General features: G+C 40.8%; 1 long non-coding RNA gene across 1 annotated transcript in view; it reads left to right on the top strand.

Annotated features, from left to right (window-relative positions):
* LOC112947919 overlaps positions 1 to 22,795 on the top strand; it is a 40,009-nt gene extending 17,214 nt beyond the window's left edge. The window contains exon 2 of the long non-coding RNA XR_003249496.1: positions 21,998 to 22,795. This is a non-coding gene — a long non-coding RNA (uncharacterized LOC112947919). The remainder of the gene's footprint in view (positions 1 to 21,997) is intronic.
* The last annotated feature ends 446 nt before the right edge of the window (positions 22,796 to 23,241 follow it).

The raw sequence follows: 23,241 nt of genomic DNA, 5'->3' as shown, positions 1-23,241 counted from the left end.
GCGTCTTGCACTTCAGGGGATAAAAACAGGTTATTTTTCCTTTGTGTTTCCGTTTACTTTCTTCTTTGTTAATGTATATTTGTATGAGTTCTTTCCCTCAGTGCCATTCAAAGATCATCCCCGCTGCTTATTGCTGCAAGCCGATTGCTCAGCTTCAGTGAAGCACAGATAGAGAGTTGGGGTATCTTTTCGGAGAAAACATTCACAGCTTTTCTGTATCTTTTTCATAAGATAGAATATAGCTTTGATTTTGTATATTTTTGAGTACGGCGTTTTCCCTCTTCTGTATGAATCCATAGGAACTTTTAAAGGGAACTTGATATATTTGTACTGTATTTGCAATTTAGATTGTAGAGAGTGTTTTGGAGAGCACATGTTTGGCTGCCAGTGAAAGCACTGGCTGCGAGTCAAAAGGCTTTGAACCTAGTTTTCCAAAGTGTCCTTAAGCGTGAGGTCATGGAGATGATGGAAAAATATTTCAGTGCTCTGAGCAGCAGTAGGAGGGTGTCTCGTCTTCTGAATAGGTGACCAGGGTCTATAGAATTGCTTTTAAACCTTCTTGTCTTAGAAATATGACACTTTTTTTTAGGTTTAGATTTATGGGTTTTTTGATTCTCATAGATTTAGACACTGTATGAAACAGTTGAACTGCGGTGTCACAGGGACTGTACGGAGCACAGGGAAACTACAAAGGGGGGTTATTGGCAGCTGAGTTTTCCTTCTCCTGTGCAGATGTTTGGTGGAAAGGCTCCAGTAGCTAGTTGAGAGACAGACCAAGAACTCTCCTTTGGAAGGTGGTGCTGCCTACGCAGCTGGTCTGGATGCTAGGTTGAAAACGAGCCGTTGCTGAGCGTGAGGTGGAGAAAGCCCTCGCTGAGGAGGAGCGCGGAGCAGAGGGCCGGGCCCGCGCTGGTGACCGGGCAGAGCTGAAGCTGCGGCCCGTGCGCGCGGCTGCCGCCCTCCCTCACGCCGCGGCCACGGCCGCTCCGGCTGCAGCCCGGCTTGGCCTGCGCCGCGGTAGGATGTGTGCCCTTAAGAGTCTAATCCATTTTTAAAACATCAGCGTGTGTCAAACCTGGCTACCGTGCAGCTGGTAGCTCTGCTCTACCTCTGCTGGAGAGGCCAGAAAGTGTTTCAAGCAAGTGGGAGGAATGAGCTGCCCAGGGCAAACTTGTCCTGCGCGGGAAGGGGGTCGCGTCCTCTGGAGCCAGCGCAGAACGCCACAAACGGGCCGAGTTGACGTTCCTGTTTGAAGTGTGTGTGCAGTATTGCTTTTTAGTGATCAGAAGTAATATGCCAGCCATTGCCTGTGCAACTTGACATTTTAAATTGTAATCAGCTTGTTGAAGTGCCTAGCTGTTCTACAAAATGCCACTGTCTTCCTCGGATCATCAGCTCTTCCCTTCTCTCCATGCGCACCTGAGCACCCGGCTTTCCCCGGAGCAGGTGATGGCCTCCAGCAGGGCAAGCCTGGGTGCTGCACCTCTCGGGGTGCAGCTCCCCGCGGTCTCTGTGCCTCTTGCAGGCAATCGGGGCTCCAAGCTGCACGTCTCCTGGCCCGGTTTGCTAGTGTTTCAGTTGCTGGGCATCTATTCAGCACCTACATTGGCATCTACCTGTTATGGTGTCTTTCTAAATACGTGGTGATTTGATCTGGTATAGAAATAACAATGTTCTTTCCTACTAGATATTCTTAAAGGATTGACAGAAAAGTGTATTTTGATCTTGCTGAAAAGTTCTGGATGAAACCATTTTAAGTTTTCTTATTTTTAATGTGTCTCTTATCCTTGTAGTTGAGCATGACCAATTCATAGAAGATGTATGGCATAACAGATAATCATTTCAGATTCACCAAACTCTCATCATCATAGGCTTCAACTTTAATAATTTAATGCTGCAAGGGATGAAAGTGCTAGTCTGGAGAACCTGAAATTAATAATTAGTCCAGATGGGATAGGAAGGATATGAATGAAAATGTGTAAATGGAGGATAAGTGCCATGTCTTGCATTCTACCATTTGATCTGAAATTGGAAACCAGGCTGGACGCTTTCTGAGGATTTTTAGGTGGACTGTGTTCAGCTGCAATGTTCCTCATGATCCTGAGGCAGCTTCTCAAACCCTTTAAAAAATCTGCAAAACTATTTCTCTGTGATCATGGATAGAGGCATAAAGCAAGAAATATCAGAAGTTAACAGTGCAGCAGTAGTGCAGCATCTTCATTTCAGTTCATTTCACTTGGGAACTCTTCCAAAATATTGCATACTTTAAAGTGAGTTTAGCCTTTTTAATGGCTAGTGCAGTGTAAACAAACTAAAAGATTTGATATAATAAAGAGGAGAGAGATAGCTGTAATATTTGACAGATAATCATTGCCTGCTTTGAACAGTTTTTGAGTGTTATTTACAGCCTCTGTCTTATGTGGGGCTAGTCGCTTTTTAGTGGAGAACTAGGTTTTCATGCCAAGGTAAATGTGATAGCAGTAACTTTTGTGACATTATACAAATTTGGGATATTAATAGACTTGTAAACCTGACTTAGTATATGCTACTATTTAGAATGTACTAATTATAAAGTAGTTTATGCATGTACAGTTTTCAAAATGTTTTTAAAATAGCTTCTATATGTAAAGCTTGTAAGGAAATAAAACTTTAAGAAGTGAGCTGGGAGCTACATTAAGCTTTCGAAGTGAGTGAGTTGTCACTCACGGCTTCGGATATTTGTAAGGTAAATGCAGGTATAAGGTGAAGTTGTAATTTTTTTTCAATTTATGAAACTGCATTCAAGGTTTTCTGATGTTCTGTGTAGTCAAACTAGGCAGAAGAGCCGGAGCTGGCCAAGGCAGGAAATGATGTGGGATGAAAGAATAGCTTCATTTTACTGAATTAACTGTTTGCATTGTTAGTTTAAAAATATAAACAGACCATTTAAATACAAATTGTCTAAATCATAGAGAAGGTACAAGATAGAAATGTGCATAAGTAGGAACATATCAAATTTTTTTCCCAAGGAAAGCTTTGTCCTTTAGTATCATAAAGAAATTTTTACTTAAATATTGAGGCAAACATCATTTTCTAGTTAGAAACTGTAAATAAAATCATATTTTTTAAGGAAATGATGAGGCTTGATATTCACCTGAATTGAAGCCATATCCTGATCTCGACCAGGAAAGCTGAAGATGCCGATTGCCAAGATCAAGATTGAGACGGTGCAAAAAGCAGCACTAGGCAGCTTCATTCTATAAAACCCTTCTTCCTAAATAGTAATATTAACATCTGCTTTATAAAATTGTGTACAGTGTCACACAAATCTTTTCTTTTTCCTTCCACAAGCTTTTTAGCACTTCCCTTATATTGATAGCCTTTAATGAGCTTGGTGCCATGAAATCTCCCCTCCTTCCGTGGGCTGGTTTGTCTCTTCCCACTGCCTGGGGAGCCAAGCGCTGCCAGCTGTTGCTCCTGAAGGGAAAACTCTTTGGCCACTTGCACGGGAAAGGGAGAGAAGCTGAAGCATGACTGTCTTCAACCTGTGTGCAGGGCAGTGTTGTAAAGAGATTTCTCAGTTGTGTGCAAGTAGATTATCAGTAGCAAAATCTTTTTCTTCCCATGTAGAAGTGGAAGTGTTTCGTCTTTCTCCTGGAGTTGTTTTTAATACCCAGCTGGTGACAGATGCACGGAGAAAATGCCAGCAGTTTGTTCAGCAGAGCAGCAGGTGCCTAGTGGAAAAAAAGCTGAGACAGGCAACTGACATGGTGCTTTTTGTAGCTCTCTGGATGTCCACAACTTCAGTACCCTTCACTGAACTGCCTGGGCATCAGAGAGGTTTGTTGTGGTCTCTCCTAACGGGGATCCAAAGTTCTGGGTATTCAATGTGCCTTTGCCCAGAGATCCATTATGGGATACCGGAGTGTAACCCTGGCTCTAATCAGCATGTTCTTGATTATTCCTCTGTCTGGCTTTGTTTTCTGCTGCTGGCAGAGGTGAGGGGGTTATTCCAGAGAACAAATGTCTAAAAGAGGAGGAATTTCAGGAAGGAAAGTCTTGGTGAAGGTGCAGGGCTCCAAACAACATTCACTTGAAGAACGTAGCACCCGCTGACACCAGGCAGCCCAGCAGCAGGGCTGTTTGCCTGTTGGAATTTCAGGAAAAGAAATTCCAGCTTCCACCCATCATCTAGGCCTAAATGGAGGTTTTGTAGAGCATTAATAAAGGTCTCTGAAAAGAGACCTGTTGAACAAGTGTTCATAAAATTGCCCCCTTAACTGCCTAGCTAGGGGAGGGAAGTGCAGATTTCAGATATAAATCTGTTGGAGTGAGAAATTATTTCAGACTCTGAAATTTGGAAGTGGAGGTGGTGGTTCCCTCCCTTCCCCCCGCCCCCTACTACTTATCTTAAGAACCTCTGTGATTCTTGTAAGGCCTTCTTACGGCTTTTGTTTATAGTTGCTAGTTAATTCTTGTGTGATAAGTTGATGCAGCCCTCTCATTTGAATAAGTTTTTTGTTTAGTTTTTGTTGGTATTGTGGTGGTTCAGTTCTGCTCTAATGGATTCCTTAACATAAGAATCCTGCTTTGAACTTCAGGGTTATTTTTAATTAGAATATGTTTTTTTAATCTAATGTGGCTTGTGTTTAAGGTAAAATTGATGAATTGATAGATACAATCTGTCACTAGAAATCTTGTTGTCTGGTCATCTTGACAGAGTATCACTTGAGCTGATGTTGCAAGAGATCAGATGTGATTTCTTCCATGCTGTTGGGCAAGTAGCTACATTCATTAACAGACTGAATTCTATAAACCATCCACTACGGTGTGGGATGTATTTGTATGTAAATTCAGAGAATTGTTACTTGGGATTTGGGGCATATGTAAAAGTTAAACTTCATGAAAGATGTCAAGAAAAAAAGTGGATTGAATTTGAAGTAGAGAAGTCAATTTCTGAAGTATGGAAAATTCAAGCAAGAGGTAACAGAAGAAAACACTATCTTAACTGCCATCTTTTGAATTACAAGTATTAAAGTTCCATTTAATTTCTTTAATATCTCTGAAACATCATGTTCAGGACACTTGTTCTAAATCATCCTGGCTGACCTAATCCAATAGGACGTTGGGTGGGACTTGCTCTAGGACAGTGAGCCCCTTGAGTGTGGGGTAGTAGCATTTGACCTTACCCATCCCAGCCCACAGAGGCCTGGTGCTTTCCTGGGTTTAACCAATCTGTCTTTATTGTTGAGTTAAAAGCACAGAAATTGGAAAAGGGTTTTTTGGATTTAATTTTGAAAAAGGCAGAATTAGTTCTTTGAATTGTGATAACTGTAAATGAACATTGGCTGATTAAGGAGGAAGTTAAAGGAAATTCATCTCTATTTTAATAGATGGGGGAGTTGATTTTTTTTTTTTTTTTTTCTTTGGAGACTAACCAAGGGGTTATATTAATGCTAGTATGCTAGTAAGTAGAGAATTACAGAGAATGCTGAAACAATCCCTTTGGGACCAGAGTTATCGTATTTTCTTTCTCTGCTCCATGATAGCAGTCTTTAATGTTTCAACAGCCTTCCAGATTCGTTTTCATCAAATTACATCGTGTGGTAGAAAGAGATCTCAGACTCTTCTCTGTAATAGTTCATTTTCAAATTTTGCTGCTGACTTCTGCTCAGGAGAAGAGATATTCAGAAGAATGTATCTTCTGTCTTTGGTAATATTTCTACAGTAATAACACGAGCTACAATGGTCTCAATTGACCTGGTACCTTGTAGGTATCTTTCAGAACAAATGCCGGATTTGTTAACTTATACCAAACTCTAATTAATTCCACTTATGATGAAAACTGGCCTTGTTGTTAGATACTAAAGTCTTTTGGGTAGTCTCATGAAGAATCGGTGCTAAGGAATTTGAGGGGGACATCCTTATTCCTACAAGGGGTAGGTACAAACAATCTAGGAAGGAAAAAACATTCTAAACCTGAGACTGTGATGCTGAACTTGGAACTGATGATTGTGGTTTCCAAAAGTGGTCTTAGGGGGATCGTTGACAGTTCTCCAGCTTCACTAGCTCACCATGAAGCAGCAGCTAAAACCAACCAGAATTACACGGTCAGTGCCTTCAGCATCATCTGAAAAGAAGTTATCGAGAACAAGAGAGAAATTTTTTGTTGTTTTGTCCATGTTCTGAAGTTCCATGTACCACCATCTTGAGCACTGGGTGCAGTTTTGATGTCTGCATTTTAAGAAAGATGCGAGTTAGGGAAGGTACAGAGCAAGGCAATTAAACACCCAAGGATGTTTGGGGTAGCGGCCTTAGGAGCAACTCAGAGTTCTCGAACTTCTTTGCTGAGAGGGGATCAAGGTTTACAAAATCATGAAGGTGGTGGGTGAGCTCAGTGCAGACCTGTTGTTGACAAAAATGCCTCAGTACTGGAATTCCAGGACACTTGGTGAAACTGATTGGGAATCAGTTTAAAACAGATTAAAGAAAATATTGTTTACACAGCAGGTAGTGAATTTATGGAACTTGCAGCCACAGGATGTTTTGAAAACAGGCAGGATAAGCAGGTTCAAAACAGGATTAGGCAAATTCATGGTCAATGGATCACAGAACCTGGTTTATGGACTCTCTCAATAGCACCTTTTTCTGCTCTGTTGGAGACGAATCCTGGAAGAGAGGAGCCACCAGCCCGATCGAGTGTGCCATTTCTTATGCTCTTGAGCATTCAAGCCTAATGGGATCTTTCTGCCATTCACTCCAAATTCATCCTCATTTGCAGCAGCGTTAGATGGGGAGGCATTAAAGCTCCTCGCTTTTTTAATGTTAAATAAGCTGTACCTCCAAGAAAGACTTTTGATCTACTTATTTAAATTCATCAGCATTGCAAGCTGACAGGGCTATTGCTTCATAATAAGGTAGAAAAAAAGACCTTGTTTCTAGCCAGGAAAAACAGACTGGGAAGCTGATCTGGGAATGTGATTCATGTGGGTCACACTCACCATTTTCCTTTCATTCTGCAAGCAGAGGTTCAAGATAGTGCTGACCTACTGGTTGTAAGATTTTTATTTAATCTCAGTTTCTTTTAATTCGTCCTCTGCCTAATCTCAGAATTTCCCACACTGCATATAGATGCAAATAATTAGATGGACCTTGTCTGTGGAAGAGCATAGAAAACAGAGCTAAAACATTTAATCATAATCTAAACATGTGCGTAGCTCATAGGTTACAGTCTAGGAGAGAGCATGTTACAATTTTTTGAAGTAAATGTGGTTTTGTGAAATTCTTTCAATGTTAACTTTAGGATAGTGGTGGCTTGTAGGGTGGTTACAGCTAGTAACTGGGAGATGGTATGCCTAATGCTCTTAGTGGTTTTATTTGTAATATTTTTAGAATGAGTTTGGATAGCAATCTTCTAAAAGACATGCTAATAAGGAGAGCTTGGAGTTTTAGTGCAATTTTAATACTGGGAATTTAATACTGGGAAGATTACAGGACTGAAAAATAGCCTCGCTAATAGTTAAACAAAAACTAAAAATGGCAGAATAAGAGGAAAGATAAGGACTTTCCTTTAAACCTTTTTTCTTTTTAAGATGCATTTTTTTTCCAGTAGAAAGAGAAATGTCTAGTTTTCAGTCTAATATTTTACAGTGTGTTTTATCTGTAGGAAAATGTTATTAATAAGGCTAGGCTGTGCCTAAATCTGAACATAGCAGACTTGATCCTAGTCTAGTGTCAGGGTGCTCTAGAACTTGTCACCAAGAAGACTCTGCTGGCAGGATTTGATTATAAATGTGGCTAGATGGATCTGAATCTTCCTTGCTAGGAAAAATGTCTGTCTTCCAGAAGGCTCTTCCATGAACATTTCTGGAGAAACTGACTGACTTTCACTCTGCCTTCTTACAATTGCTGTAATGATGGATGAGAATGGGGTAGTTTTTATTTTATTTATTTATTTTTCCTCTCTAGAAAATGCCTACTGTTAGTTTTGGAGAAGAAGGGATATGGAGACTTCTCAAAATGACTTGTCCCATGTGAGAGGCAAGAGTATAAAGCTCCTAAACTGCTATTCTGGTTCACTGGCAGCCCTGTCACTCCTTGAAATACTGCACTGCTGCAGCTTGGTCTACCTGGGACCTGGTGTCCTGTCGACTACTGGTTAACTTCTGCCAGACTTGTGAAATAGAGGCAGCAAAGGAGCAGCAAGGGCACAGCTTGGCTATATCAGATGTAAAAGGAACCTGTTAGAAGGGGAGAAAAACATCTGATCAAGTGTCACATAAGCTGCTCTCTGAACTCTGCTGTGACTTAGGCTGGCTCCTGCAGGAATGGCAATCTGTTTCATTTGAGATTAGAGTCGAGGAATTATTTTAATAAAAAGATCAAGTGTAGAAGGCTACAAATCTTTGTCTGCTGCCTGGGTCCCTGTGTTCTTCCTCTGTGTAGGTCATTGATGTTGCAGAGCCTCAAACACTGCTGTATCCCCGTGGCAGCTTCACTAATCCAGCCGCCACGGTTAAAAGTGACCACAGCCTGGTCACATGCAGAGATTACGGAGGCCACCAGAAGCCCTGCCATTGATACTTAGTTCTCAACCCTGAACTTCTGGGAGCAGAAAAATCCTTTTGTTCCTTTTTGGGAAATATGTAAAGTATCCACCTAATCTCTTCAGCCTTTCTGTTCCCACAGATCACATGGTGCTTTGACAGATCTGGCCGTCCTTTTCTGGATGTTTTGCACCAGCGTATTTACTATGAATATGTTGAAGTCTTGTTGTGTTGTTTCTGAGTTAACCTTAGCACCTTCTTGGAAGTTGTCTCAAACTGTGAGAACTGTAGTGATTTTTGCATTTATTTCCGAGCAATCTGCTGTAATTAGCATTTAAACTATCCATAAAAGGATAGGTGGATATTTCTTGAAGGAAAATGTACTTGTTTTTTAGTATTTTATATTACCTAAATGTGTATCGGTCTCTTTGTCCTCTCAAAATCCACTTTGCCTGGTAACATTTATAGGGAAAACAAATTTGCCTGTATCCTATCCTATATCCTATCCTATATCCTTTCTTTCTTAAGTAAGAATGAGATTGGGCTCCCTGTGTATCTTCTTACTTGGCTACACAGTTGTCTTGATTTTTTTTTCCCCCCCTCTTCGTGATGCTCAGCTTCACTTCTATCTTTAGTTTCACATGAACAGCCAGCAGTGAAACCTAGAGGTGTTGGTTTTCATTGAAGCTGATAGGAAAACTCCAGCAAACGTTGAAGCTCTGCTGAAATAGGCACAAACAACTGTACTGCCCAGTATAGTCTTACACTATTGTGTTGCAGCATGCTGACTTGATGTAATCTTTTCCCAACATATGTTTTAATTATAAAAGGAAGCAGTGTAATTACCTAGTTCCTTGGTTTGAATTTTACAGGAGGAAAAAAAATAAATGAAAATAAAAAACCAGAATATCCTGACCATGGTATTCGGTATTGGTTGGTATTCTTATGCTTTTTAGGACCTTTGGGTGATACTGCTAGAGAAGTTAGGTTGATTTATTTCAAATTTTGCTGTGAAAAGCATGAAAACAAAATATGGTGGAAATCTGAAGTCTTTTTTTCTTATTTTTAACTTGTATTAACCATACATGGTTTTGATTAACTTGGAGTTCAGTTGCATGATCACAAGATTGATAGTCTTTCCAAAATTTCTGAAATAAATACATCCAGAACAACTGTTCCCAGCTGATATGCTGGGACACGTAGAAGAGGAGTTGGATATGCTCTAAATTCCAAGTAATTAGAGCTCTCTCTCAAGCATCAAATTCACTTCATGTGTCCGATTGGGGCAAGCCTGCTGATAATAGGGGTAGGAGTGTCACGGGATGGCTAATGACGTGTTGATAAATGGGGAAAGTGCTGGGAACCACAGATCTGGAAAGTTCAGATCTGTGGGCAGCAGGTTTTCATGCAGCACAGCCCTTGTTTGATGCCTTATTTCTTGGTGACACAAACTCGTGTTTTTTCCTCTGTAGGGCTGCTAGAGCTCTCATCCTGCTGCAGGCTGTATCTTTGTGGTGACTTGAAAAATTGCAGCATAATGATCATATTAGTGACATGCATGACGCTCTTGCTTGTCCTATATTGTATGTGGTTACTATAAATATCTTCCTGAACATGAAACAGAATTAACCCCATCTTTTCACTTCTTAAAAAAACCTCTTCATTTAATGATTATGCACTATATTAACCCCTCCTTCCCCACAGTGCTGTGAGTTCTAATATTCATTTAAATCTCCCTTTGGAAAACATTTGGCTTGGTTCCTATCCGGCTTATTCTGTGCACGTGCTTGCTCTTCAGTTCTAGTGTGGAAATAACTGTTGGCCTGTCGGAAAGCATTGAGGAGGTGCCACAAGGTTTGGGGCTTTGATTTGCTGTAGCTGCTGCTTCGTGGTTAATATTTGTGGATGTTTACAGGCTGTTTGAGTGTGTACGTAGCCCATGCGTGCGCACCCACCCCTCATGCCTCATGTTAGAATCAGGACAATATTGTTTTATACATTTTATTATACTAATTACTGCAACAAAGAGCCTCTCTTACAGTTTATGTCTCTATGTTTGTATTTCTTTTTATTTGCAAGCTAATTTCCAAAAGAAATTGGAGAGATCTTTTACTTAGCGATCTCTAGAGAGATCTTTTACTATCGTAGCAAAGCATGCGTGTGCTGCAGGTGCCTTGCCTTGTAAAGATTTTATGGTTTGTTTAAAAAGGTATGTTTAGTAATAGGTTTTCAAAATATAAATAGTATTTTTCACACATAGTAATGTAATAAAAAGTTCTGTAGGAATCCATTTCAGTATTTTTGACTTCTCACCACCCAACTGATAAGTTCAAAAATAAAGTAGTTGCTGTCCAAGGAGCTGCATGTTACAGAGCAGGGAGTACAGTGAGTTTCCCAAGCTGGAAAGGGGCCAAATCCACAGAACGTGAAGAGGGGCCGGCTGGGCCTCTCTGCTGTAATTTAATCCAAGGAGCAGATATTTTTTTTCAAAGTCAAAGCAAGTAGCAAGTTCCTTCCCCGTACACCGATGTTAAACCAATTTATAAATGGCTGCTGTTTTCCTGTCATCTTTACTGCCTGTAAGATGAATAGAATGGAGGAGCTTGGAATTTTTTTATGTCTCTAGAATTTGTGTCATAGAATAAAAGTGGATGTTTTGAGTATATAAAGGAATATAAGCATGGTCATCTAAGTACTCTGTTTACTCAGCCTGAGGTTTAACTGCCTAACGTTGCAGGAAGTGCTGCAGATGAAAACTACTGTCACTGCCTTGTCCTTTGTTCGGGCACAGCATGTTTTGATTTGTACGGAGAATATTTTAAAGTGCGGATGCCTTAGAAATGTAAACAATTCGGAAGGAAAATGCAGCTGTTTTCTATTGCTATTTAATAGTCCACCCATCTGCGGCCTCTAAGTAACGGCTGCTTGTTTACATTACAGAATATGGATTATAGTTTTATAAACATGTTGTTTATGGTTGCCTGTTAGTTTCCTAAATATAGGAAAGAAAAATGATATGTATAGAAATACTGGAAGTAAAACAGTCACCGAAATAAAAACGGGACAGTACATAGGGAAATAAGAGGGTTTGTGCGTTCTGGACTTCCCTCCCCCTAATTTAGGTATAGATGCTGCTAAAGTGATATCTGCTTGTCACTTAACGACTTCTGCTTATTAGAAGTATTATTGACTTGGGGATTATTATAAATTAGGATTGCAGCATGATTTTTCTGTAACTTTCCAGTTTGTAAAGTGTAAAGTCAGGGGAGGATGTCTGTCTTAAATCTATTAAAGTGAAACATCATAGATATGTATTCTTCCCTGTTTTAATTATTGTTTTCAAGTAAGTATTGCAGGATATTTGCAAAATCCTTGTCTTCTTTCTTACCTTTCCACTACTTTCGTGATACATCTTCCGACAGGGCATGCCTTTGTTTGGGGAAGTGGAGCATTTCACAGGCTTTTTACACTTCAAGTAGCCCATTCAACATTTAAAACGCACAGCCTTGAAATCTTACACCTTTCTGAATATGTTTGTGCTCACTGATGTCAGACAATTGCTCTTACTGGAATATTGGTGCAGAAATATTTGGTTATTTACTTGGTTCTTTGCACTAAATTATACTAGAATACTCTTATCTAAAAGATATGAGTACTTGAATACTCTTCTCTAAAATCGTTAGCTTATATTGCGTCCTGAACTCTGCTAATGATGCTAATGCTAATAGTGTTGTAATTCAGTTGCTTACCCTGACAACTGTTCTTTTGAACATACATGTTAAAATAAGATTTTTGGTTAAAAATCAAGTGGACATCTCTATTTTAATCTATATTTTGGATGATAAAAAAATAGAGCATTTTAAATGGCTTATAGTTTGTAGAGCTTTTAGTCTGTAAGGCTGGTGCGTTGAGTCCCTACAACAGGAGCTGTGCAGATTTCCGGACGTGCAGAGGAGCTGGAAACCAGATGCAGTTCTCATTGGGTGAGGGGAGTTTGCAGTACTCATTTGTGGGGAGTTTTAAAAGAAAGAGGAAAAAAAAGCTTTAAAAGGCAAGGAAATAAAGTTGGCTCCACGAACTGGATAGTTCATTTTGAACATTATTTGTTCAACTTGTCCTTATATTAAAGTGTTAAGAGCTTGATTTTGCTTTTGCTTTCTGAAAGGTGAAAGTATTTTTCACTAATGCTGTGTTGCCTTCAAAAGCATTTTTTTTTTCCATTTTAGCTGGGACAGTAAGTGAAATGTGTTTCATAGTTTGGTGGATTATTTTTTCTTTTCCATTTGTCTCTCACTTCTCTCTTGTCCCTGGAAAAATAATACCTTAATTTTATCACGTCAGCTGTGTCAAGATGTACGTGAAGATGCCTGATGCACAACTTTGAGGGCCTGCCAGTTCTAAGTTTAGGAAGCTTTTAGACATATCCATTCCCCTATTTGAGGCCCACTCTTACCCAAGTCTGTGGATTTTCGGGTTAGTGTCAGAGACAGAAGCTTCTTGCGGTTGCTCTGACCCACTCTGGCTTGACCTCTGCCAGATTCCCATCCCCAGCAGGGAAAACTCTTGCCAGAGAATAAGTCAAGGCTGAGTGTACCTCAGCGGCAGGAGCTCCAGGAGAAGACAGGGTTGAATGGGACCCAGCAATGATGGACCTTGCTGTAAAATTTGCTGATTTGGGAGTCGTGCCTTTGGAAGTGAATTCCCGCTGGGTAGAATCGATGGAATAATAACTATTTGGTTGTGAGCTTCTGTGGCTCGGGTGGCCTTTCCAACAATGGTAATTGTGACAGGAGCTGCCTTTAAAATCACAATCACTTGTCACAGTCTCTGTGTCATCCCACTGCTTTTCAAGTAGTGGCTTATGTGCTTTTTGGGAGACTTGAAGGTGAGCAAGGTAATGCCACACTGGATAGTTTGTCTTGAGGAGCGATTTTTATATGACAAGGTTCATGCTGCTTCCTAATCCTCCCTGCTTTTTGACTTACTTAATCCAGAACTTTGCCTGGTTTTGGATATCAGGGAAACTGTGCTCCGTCGTCCACTGAGGCTGTTGTGTCCGGAACCGTAATTGGCAAGACGGGTAATTTCAATAACTATTGTCAGCTATTATGGTTTTGTCAAACCGTTTTTGAGAGGGCTCCTAATGCTCAACTAGTCTAATATTAGCTGCCTTAGTATGTGAAGAAAAAGCATGTATTTTGAAAGAATTAAGTTGATATGAAAGGATGATTAATATGAATTATTTTGTAGTGTTGATGGCATTTGTAGTCCCCGAGACTACCAGCAGTCCAAGGTTTTAAAAAAAGAAGTATCTCCTGGTTAAGAAAACTGGGTGGCTGATGCCCTAGATTATGAGAACATGGAAAACTTCCCATTGTATGAGGTTATATACAACATGTAGTGCTATGTAACAAGGCTGAGTTTGTAAATACTTTTACAAGGTTAATTTTTTGTGGATATTTTTGTATTTTTAACCACTGATTAACCAAGAGTTTTTTTTAATGCTGTCTAATAAGACAATATTCTATTATCAATCTTTCTCATTGCCTGCTAAACCATTTGTATTATACTTTGTTTCTAACTTGGAGTTGATTTAACCCTTTAGAAACTATTAGTTTGTCCTTAATGCTAAATGTGGCAGTCAATGGAAGATATATATGTCATATTAATATAGTGACCATCATGTAGTGAGGAACTTGCAGATACTGCGGTGGACAATTCCTTTAAATGGAAAAGCTTTGACTTGATGTTAGGAGAATTTGACGTTTTAAATAAGTATTTATTTGATTGTGAACTTTGGGTGAGATCAGCTTTTACCTACAGTGGCTTTTGTAGAAATCATTCTGTGTGGTGTCTAAATGATAGGTTTGTGTGAGTTATAGTGACTGTTAATGAGGCTGCTTGATTTTTCATTTGAAATCACAATTTTAATGACTGAGCTATTGAAGATTAGCCTGTTAATATTGTTGTTATCTTAAAAATATCATATTGGCAGTTCTTCAGGCTGTAGAAGATTTATTGAATGAAAATAAAGAAACAACAGTAAAGGACTTGATTTCTCTAATTTGTCTTTATAGTTTGGCCTTTATTCACAGCTGAATCCAAACAGGCACCCAAGAGCCTGCCAGGTGGTGCTTCCTCTGCCTGTATCCTTCTAAGTTTGGCATAGTTGCATTGTTTTAAACCAGAATTACATTTCTTTTGTGCCCTTTCATCACTTTATTTCCAATTTTTCTGTTACTGTGGTTTCCAGAAATAAATTAGATGGCAATAGTTTTGAGGACCTAATCTATATACAAACAAGGATGCCAGTGTTTAAATGGTGCGATGCCTCTTCCAGGCGTGAACTGCCTCCGAGCTCATTTAATTGCTCCGTGTTGTTTTTGAGGTTAATCCCACTGCAGTCCAAAATATCTGAATTGCTGAATCAGTGAGAGCAGAAGAGTGGAGCTTTCATTTTAGTGGTAAAGATTTACTTCTTGTGTTGATTTGTTGATTCTGTTATTTGAGAAAATATGCAAGCATTACTTTTTTAAGCGTTAATTTTCCCCTTCAGTTTTCAAGCCAGTCACAGACACTGGCTCCTGGGGTCATTTACACGTAGCCGGGGTTGTGTCCTGTGTTTCCTAGTTCATCGTCAAGTTGTAACATAAACTACTGTAGCTTTTTGCCTCCTATCAAGAAGGAAGCCTATCAGGAAGCCTTTGGGCTTTTTCCTTTTACTTTGAATAAGTTCGACCTCTTAATTTGTTTTCAGATGTGATTTCTGCTGTGTATTATGGCTTTTATATTAAGACATAGTAGACGGTCTCAAAATAATGGCTAGTTTGTATCCACCTCTTCTTTCCAAGCTTCCTGTTGCCATTTTTATTTCTTTGTCCACTTCCTGACATGTTGTTCTAATCTTCGCTGATTTCCTCACTTACTTGGTATGTTTTTGAGGCTGTGCCTTTCAGCACCTTCCTATTATCCTTTTTGATATTTAATGCTCTGTTGCTGAGAATTGAGGAAGTATTTCATCCAAATCACCGAAGAGCTTCCTTCCCACGCCACCGCCAGCCGCGGTGCGCAGCCGAGCTCCTTAATTCGGCCTGGCAATATTTCAAAGGCGAGGTCAGCTGGCCAGGTTCTCCCCGCAGGGCTTCTGCGGCTCTTCCTTTCCAATGCTATTTTCCTTCTGCCTGGTTCTGCTTTCTGCCTTTGCTTGTCCGCTGAGCGGGAAGTAGCTCCAGCTATGCAGAATGATGTCAGCCTTTGCTATAAGGTTGAACTAGCACGGTTTAATGCGTATCAAAAACTAGTTTCAAGCTAGACGAGCCTGTAATTATGTAGTCCTTTAACAGATTGTCAGACGAAAGTACATCTGGCAGAAAGCGAGCGCTGCGAAGAAGTAAGGTCAAAAGAGCATGGGAGGAAGCGCGGTGTGGGGCTGGAGGAGCGGGGAAGCAGCCCAGGGTGCAGGAAAGGCCTCCGGAGCGCAGATGGAGGGAGCGACAGCGGCAACGAGCGGCCGGGCGCCCGCGGCCTGCTCGGCACAGGCTGCAGCGTGTGAGGCTTGGGGGCCCGCACCTCGGGCTGGGCCTAGCTGGGCCGCGGGGCCCGCACCTCGGGCTGGGCCTAGCTGGGCCGTGGGGCCCGCACCTCGGGCTGGGCCTAGCTGGGCTCCGCGCTATGGAGTTGAGGAGGAGTGAGGGCCCTCACAGGCTGGAGATCAGCAGCTTCCCACTGAGAGCCGCGGTGGCCGCTCCGGCTGCTGGGGAGCCGCGGGAAATTCCAGACTGACGGGCAAGTAATAAAAAAATTCCGGTAAGAAAACTCCTCTGAGAAACACATTGTGTAATGAAGATGTGTTTCTGGCTGCTACTTGTGCTAGTAATCCCCGGCACTTGGACGTGAGTGTTGCTTATTTTGACAGATCACTAAAGATTAGAGATTTTAGCCTTCAGACTGTGGAAAAGCATGGAAGCATGGATTTAGAGAGCTAGGAGATGGACACTTTACAGCAGCGAAAGTGGAGGGTTGTTGTGGGTTTTTTTTCCACTAAAATCTAAGGAGCGGAGCAAATGACTGCCAATGTTGATAAAAGCAAAGGCTGAGCAGCTTTTTCCACTTTGAAGGATACAGCCACGGAAAGGGCACCCCAGCTTTGTTTTTTCTTGACTTGGGAGCAGGTTTTTGGTCTTCAGGGGGAGCTGTGAACACCCCAAAGCTTTCAGGGTTTGCGTCTTAAGCTCTGTGAATTGAATTCCAGAAGAGTAAGTAGCCGCATTTTCTGACTTTGCTGCTTTTTTTTTGGAGTCTTTGGAACAGAAACAACTTTGTCCTGTGAACGCTGGAGCTGCTAACCAAGTACACACTTAGCCTTTGTTATTCATAGGCTTTCCTGCGTTGTGGGAGAGGGAGAAGAGCCTGGGCTTGCAGCAGGTTTATCTGAGGGTCGCCAAGCTCAGGCCATGCTGCCAAGAGGATCACAGAGTTCGACGGGAGGATTTGCTGTGAACATGCGCTGCAGAATCCAATGAAATCCTCTATTCCCTGAATTTGTAGCCAGTGTTTTTATTTTCAATCTTGATGCAAAAAGCAGTTCTCTTGATGCAAGCAGGACTCCACCTCCAGGTGCTCACTCAGCCTGGATTATTAGCAAAGGAAGGGGAAGGATCCCAAGGATCATCCAAGGAAAGGATGTGAAGTTGGAAGAAAGAAACAAAACAATCCCGCTTAAAATGTAACAAGTTTCACCAGAGAAACTCTTCAGTGTTTTCCATTTCCCTCAGAAACCCAGAATGTGCAAGCTGTCACTTGCTTTTCTGTAACTCGAGTGACGAGTGGGCTCTTATTTTTCATTAATACTTAGCTCTATCACTGCAAGAGACTTTGCAGAATTCCTTTTAAAAACACTCTTTTTTTTCCCCCAATTAATCCAGAGTAAGTGCATGGTTAGTTTGTGTCTTCTGATTATGCTTAAAATATAGGAAATGAGAGGTGTGGCTCCTTAAATGTGAGAATCTTTTATTGTTCATCAGCATACTCAAAAGTCCCCTCTTCAGTCCCCCACTTTTCTTTCTGGCAGAGGTCTGTGGGGAAGATGACGTTTTATCTGTGCAGTACCAAAAGGGAGTTAATTTTGTCTAAACTAATGGCAAAACGTTGTGCCATCCCCTCTGGGACATTAGGATCCTCCAGCAATGAATGACAACTTTATATGGGGAGCAGAGAGACGCTGCAAACACCAAGCACGTTTGCTTGGCCTGGCAGCAGAGTCCGTGGTGAAAGCAGCTGAGCAGTAATTCCTTGGCTTTGACATTGGCAAGAAAGAGGGAATCGATGTTTGGGGGTGCTGGGAAGCAAGGCTCATCCCCTAGGCTTATTAAATGTAAATTACAGCCTGTCAGGTTCAATAGCGATGTTGTAATTACCTTGTTTAGTTCTATTTTGAATTCCTTTTGTTAGGACTCAGACTACAATTAATGCACTAGAGCAACTCTTGTTTCTTCTTGTATTCCTCCACTCTTTAATGCACATTTAAGATGGGGGAAACTGTACCTTACATTTTCATCTTCTTGAAAATAAGATATTTGAGCTAGTTTAACTTTTGAGTGGTGTTTAGTTGCTAATTTTCAATCTATCTGAATGGGATATTTGTGTATCCTATCTGTGGGCATGCTGGCAATGCCCAGGAAAGTGTGAACAGGGAGGATTCTTATGATCTTGAGGACAGCAAGCACAAAAGCCGTGGGTAAATTCAGCTTTTCAGAAGGTGTGCACAGTTTTGTTACAGTTAGAAAATGATTCATGCAAATATCAGGAGGATGAGTGACGTAAACGAGCTTTTCAGTGCCACCAAATGTGTTTACTTTGTATTAGTTTTCAGAAGATACTTGGTTATCCACCTAGACAAATGGTGCCTAGATCATGTTACCTGAGATTGGGGAAGTTCTCTATGAATCTTCTGGCATGTTTTGGTAGGGACTTTTATTTTGGCCTTTTGTTCCTCACCTCTTGCATTTTCGCCTAGGTAGATGCATTCATCATGAAATAAATCACTGTATGATCTGCACAGAGCAAGATACATGATACTGTCCTAAAGCAACAAATGTACATTTATTTTTAAAGCCTCTTGTTTTTAATCAGGAACTTTGTCAGAGCATCTTCTACTGCTCCTTTTGCTCTCTGCTTCATGGGAGATGCTGGGGGGACAACAAGGTTTTGTGGAGCTGTTTGATTTAGCAAGGCTGAGGGCAGAGGTGGAAAGCGATTCCCTTTCTGCTCATCTGGAAAAGTCTACTCTGCTTTTTTGTCAAAAAGACAGGACGGGTCTTTTTGGTCACCTGCCCCTGTAGCCATGTTTATGCAAGCACAGCAAATTGGGCTTGAAGAATATTTCCAGGTTTTATGTTTCCTCTACTGTCTCTGCTCTTTTGTCTGTTGTTTCTACCATGATCACAGTGGGAAAGAGTAATTTCCACCTAAGATGCCTGCTGGTTTGGTGGGTTCTGCGTATGTAACAAATGCTGGAAAGATGTGTGACGATGCCCCAAGCCACCCTGGCCGTTTTGAGCTGTTTTGCCCTAGTGTATTTAAGTGATGATGAAGTATCTGTATTTATTTGCTGCATTAATCACAGAACTTGACAGCAACCATACCATGTCTTATTTGTTTTTAAAGGCAATTTACAGGGACTTCTCTATTGGTATTTCAGCTGTAAGACACTGCAAAGTCTTTTGTTTCTAGACCACCTGAGTTTTCATTTCTTTGACATATTTTTTCTTCTGACTTCTATTTTTAAAAAGATTGCTTTGAAATGAAAAAGTAAGGTTTATGCTCTATATTTTAAAAAGGCTTATTTTTCCATATGAAAGCTTAGCTATCTTGAGGAAAAGGATCTTCAAGTAGCTAGACACTTTGCTGTTGGAAAACTCAAGTTTTAAGCACTTATCTCCTCTTCCAGCTCCCCAATAATGGAAAAAAAAAAATGAAGTATCAAATTATTTTTAGTTACTGGATTTAAAAATGGGACTTCAGCTATAATAGGAACCTCAGTTAGTTGTGTTTTATCCAGCCTGAGCTAATAGTCTTGAGAAGAAAGTATTGCCAGCTGGAGCGTGTGCAAGTGTTATCTGCTTGTATTTTGTAGCAGATGTTGAGCAGGGACTCCTTGTCAAAGGTGCATTGTAGTGACTTTTGAAGCTGCTTGTTTGATTCAGTACATTTTTCTTGCATCACCAAATTTTTTCCATAAAGTCAACCACAGACTGTATTATTGGGGACTCCAACTGAAGCTTGTGGTGAATAGGAAATAGATTAAACACAGGTTTTCCCATGTCCCGGCTTGCCAACAGTGATGTCAGTCGTTTTAATGATCCTTACCTCAGCTCACTGCAGGCCTCGCACTCTCTATGAAAGCCCTTGTCTGCTGCACTGTTTTTATATGTTGTTAAGGAAATGCTGATGCTTGTTGATAAGAAACAATGGGGTATCCAGATGATGACTTTAAAATCCCATATAAGGCACTTCCCCTCTGAAGGATGCTGTACTGTGCTTCACTCAACAGGGACTAAGCTCTTGGTTTTCGTGCACAACTTTTTACATTCAGCTGAATAATACAAATTCTTTAAAATTGTATTGGTAAGAGTTTTGTTTTGCTCTCTTTTAAGAGTACCCTTAAGGATGTATCTGTAAGACTTGTGTATTGAAACTTTGCTACTGTCTTTAAAACAACTGATATGGGGTTGACTTCTGGTCTGGTGATATTTTCCAATTTAACTTGTGATATTTCCTTTTTCTACCTGATATTTCACTGACAAAGGTGCCAATATGTTTTTGTAGATGGATGATAAATAGATTTTCTAACTGAGTGTTGGGCTTTCAGTAACCATGACTTACCTCGGGGCTGTTTGCCTAGTGAATTCCTCTAGAAACTGGTTTCTTTTTCAAGTAGTCTTGTTGCTCTTTCTTCCTTATTCTTACTGACTTCTGAATCCAGGAATATCTATTGGGCACCAGGAACATTTGCAATGAGTTCATGACAGCACTGGACCGGGCAGGACCTGCATGGAACAAATCCCTTTGCTTAAAATACTCTCTATTTGCATGTAGATTCCCTGAGCAGCAGCAAGGAGGTGACGTATTTGCTCTAGATATTGCCAATTACTATTTAATTGTCCAAGCACTTGCAGCGCAGCGAGGGGTGGCCCATGGAAGAGCTTGTGGGGGATCGGGCTGTGGATGCCGGTGGGGCAGACAGGTCCTGCACGCGACTCCTCACCCGCCAGACCCACAACCGCCCTTCAGCACCCACAGGTGCACTTGGCCCCTCCATTCAAGCCGTGCAGGCCACGTACTTTCCCAAAGTACGGCCTCGCGGGCTAGTCTGAGGTGCCACAAAGCTGCGAGCTGCAAAGCTGCACGCGGATGCTCTGGTGGGGACATTCCACCCGATTGCCATAGGAGTTTGGAAGAAAGTTGGAGGTAAATGAGAGATGTGTGAGAGAATTCCCTGGGGAGCTTTCCCAGCATACCGCACATCATCTGCAAGGATAGGCTGGCCTTTCACTTGAAGGACCACACAAAGTAAATTCTGTTGCTTGGGCAATTAAAGGATATCGGACAGGAGGTCTTTTCAGGCTTTTTTCCTCCGGTGCCTCTATGTGAAGCCTTTATTTGTACTGAGCAAAATATGCTATTTACCTATCTTTTTAGGAGCATAGCTAATATCTAATATAGAAATAGACTTGCATTTATGTAAAATCTAAGTCTCACTCCATGAGTTTGTATGTGAAGGTCCCGAACTGGAGATGCTGGCAGCGCTCTGATGCGGCTTGAGCGGAGCCAGGGTTCGTTCCCGTGCGGGCTCTGGCTCGCAGGGAAGTCTGCGACACCAGGGCCGGGCGCCAGCGCGATGGGAGCGGGGCAGCGCTGGGCTGCACGCACCCATGGGTGCCCTGAGCAGGGAGCTGGGCCTGGGGCTCTCTGCACCCCGGTAGCCGTGGAGCAAGGGGAGGCTGCGCCCCTAATGCTCTGTTCCGCACTCATCCTCTTCAAATGACACCGCCTCACAGCGGCTCTGCAGGGACGCCTGGTGCCTCATGGCTCTTTCTTGTAGCGGATAAAAATGCCAACAGGAGGCTCCTGCTCGGAACTTTTTTTTTTTTTTTTTTTTTTTTTTCCCCCTTTTTGTCACAGGAACTTGTCAGAGTTAATCAGTATAGTCACTTAAATTGTTTCTGCTTAGATGAATCTCTTGCAGTTTAAAAAAATGTTTCTGACTGCTTCAAATTTTATTGCCAACATCTGTTTCCAAATGCTTTGGGGATTCAGATGCTTGAGTAAGTTCAAGTGTGCCTGCTGCAGTTTTTCAAGGTGCTAACATTTTCAGTTTTGATAACAAAATGAATGAATGTATTAATTACCAAGTGGCTTTTAAAGTGCTTGAAGTGCCTGTGATGCTAATTTTCTTTCTCTTTTAATTTCAGAACGATGACCTATACAACCTCAGCAAATCCTTCTTTTAACTCATGGGTATCAAGACTCTAAATGTTTCATGTTATCACAACTAGGACCTCACCTCCTCCTCCTCCTCCTCCTCTTCCTCTGTAAATGGGTACGATGCATCCAGTTCAGTTTGTTTACTTTACACAAACCTCAGGAGTTAGTTGACTGAGCTGCACACCCCGTGTTGTGCCAAGCAGAAGCACTGTGACACCTGGACTCTGAGTCTCTCTTACTTCATCCTCTACCATAAAGGACTTAGCTGGCCACAATGAACTGATGTGCCCACCACTGTGTCATGGTGAGAATGGGTATTTTACTAGCACATTTACACAACTTCATTTGCTGCTGAAAACCTGTATGACAAATCATCATTGTAAATTATTGCATACAAAACGTAATGTTGGTTGAAGAGTATTAAATATTTAACATAGGTTTTGATTTATACATGTACTTTTTTAATTAAAATGTAACTTTTCCTACAGCACATCTTTTTTTGATGTGGAACTGAGGTATACTATATTCTGTTGTAAACAGAGTGGGAAACTGCTTAAAACAAGGCTTCTAAGAATAGAGTAGGGTACTATTCTTGTTTTAAGATTGTAATTCAGAAAATAATATAATATGAGTCATTGGTCCCTGGGCCTTGATTGTACAGTCATATTTACTGATGCTATCAGTTGTAAGATAACCCTGATGTTAAGTTCTTTCCAAAAGAAAAATAATTTTGTACTCCTTGTAAAATAATAGTCTGTATTAACGACAATGAAGACAAATTTTACTGTACATGGTATTTACAAATGTCAACTTGAATTCATCAATTGCACAGCAACTGACAAAAAATCAGAAAAAAAAAATTCAAATCAAAGTCTTCCATTGTATATATTGTAAAAAAAAAAAAAATAAAAATAAAACAACCAACAGAAAACCACAAAGCAAAATGAAAACAAAAGAAAGTGAACTTTTCAAATTGACTCTCTCCTTGGAATGACAATGTGGGTGTTTGTAAATTCTGGAAATTTCTTTCTATATGTAATAAACTAGATACTGTTTTATCTGCTTTCACTTTTTTTTTCTTGTTCTCAAGTTTTCTTTGTTTTTTTCTTTAAGAGTGTCTGTGGGTTATAATAGCTTAAGAATAATAGAAAAGCTAAAAGTTAAGTAGAATTAGGTGTAGTAGAAAGTGAGTTTCCATGATTTGTTTTACTAAAGCTCTTGTTTCAGTTCT

The sequence above is a fragment of the Nothoprocta perdicaria genome, unplaced genomic scaffold, assembly GCF_003342845.1.
Source record: "Nothoprocta perdicaria isolate Ctin4 unplaced genomic scaffold, notPer1 scaffold_25, whole genome shotgun sequence".
Lineage (NCBI taxonomy): Eukaryota > Metazoa > Chordata > Aves > Tinamiformes > Tinamidae > Nothoprocta > Nothoprocta perdicaria.
This window is presented reverse-complemented; position numbering and strand designations above follow the sequence as displayed.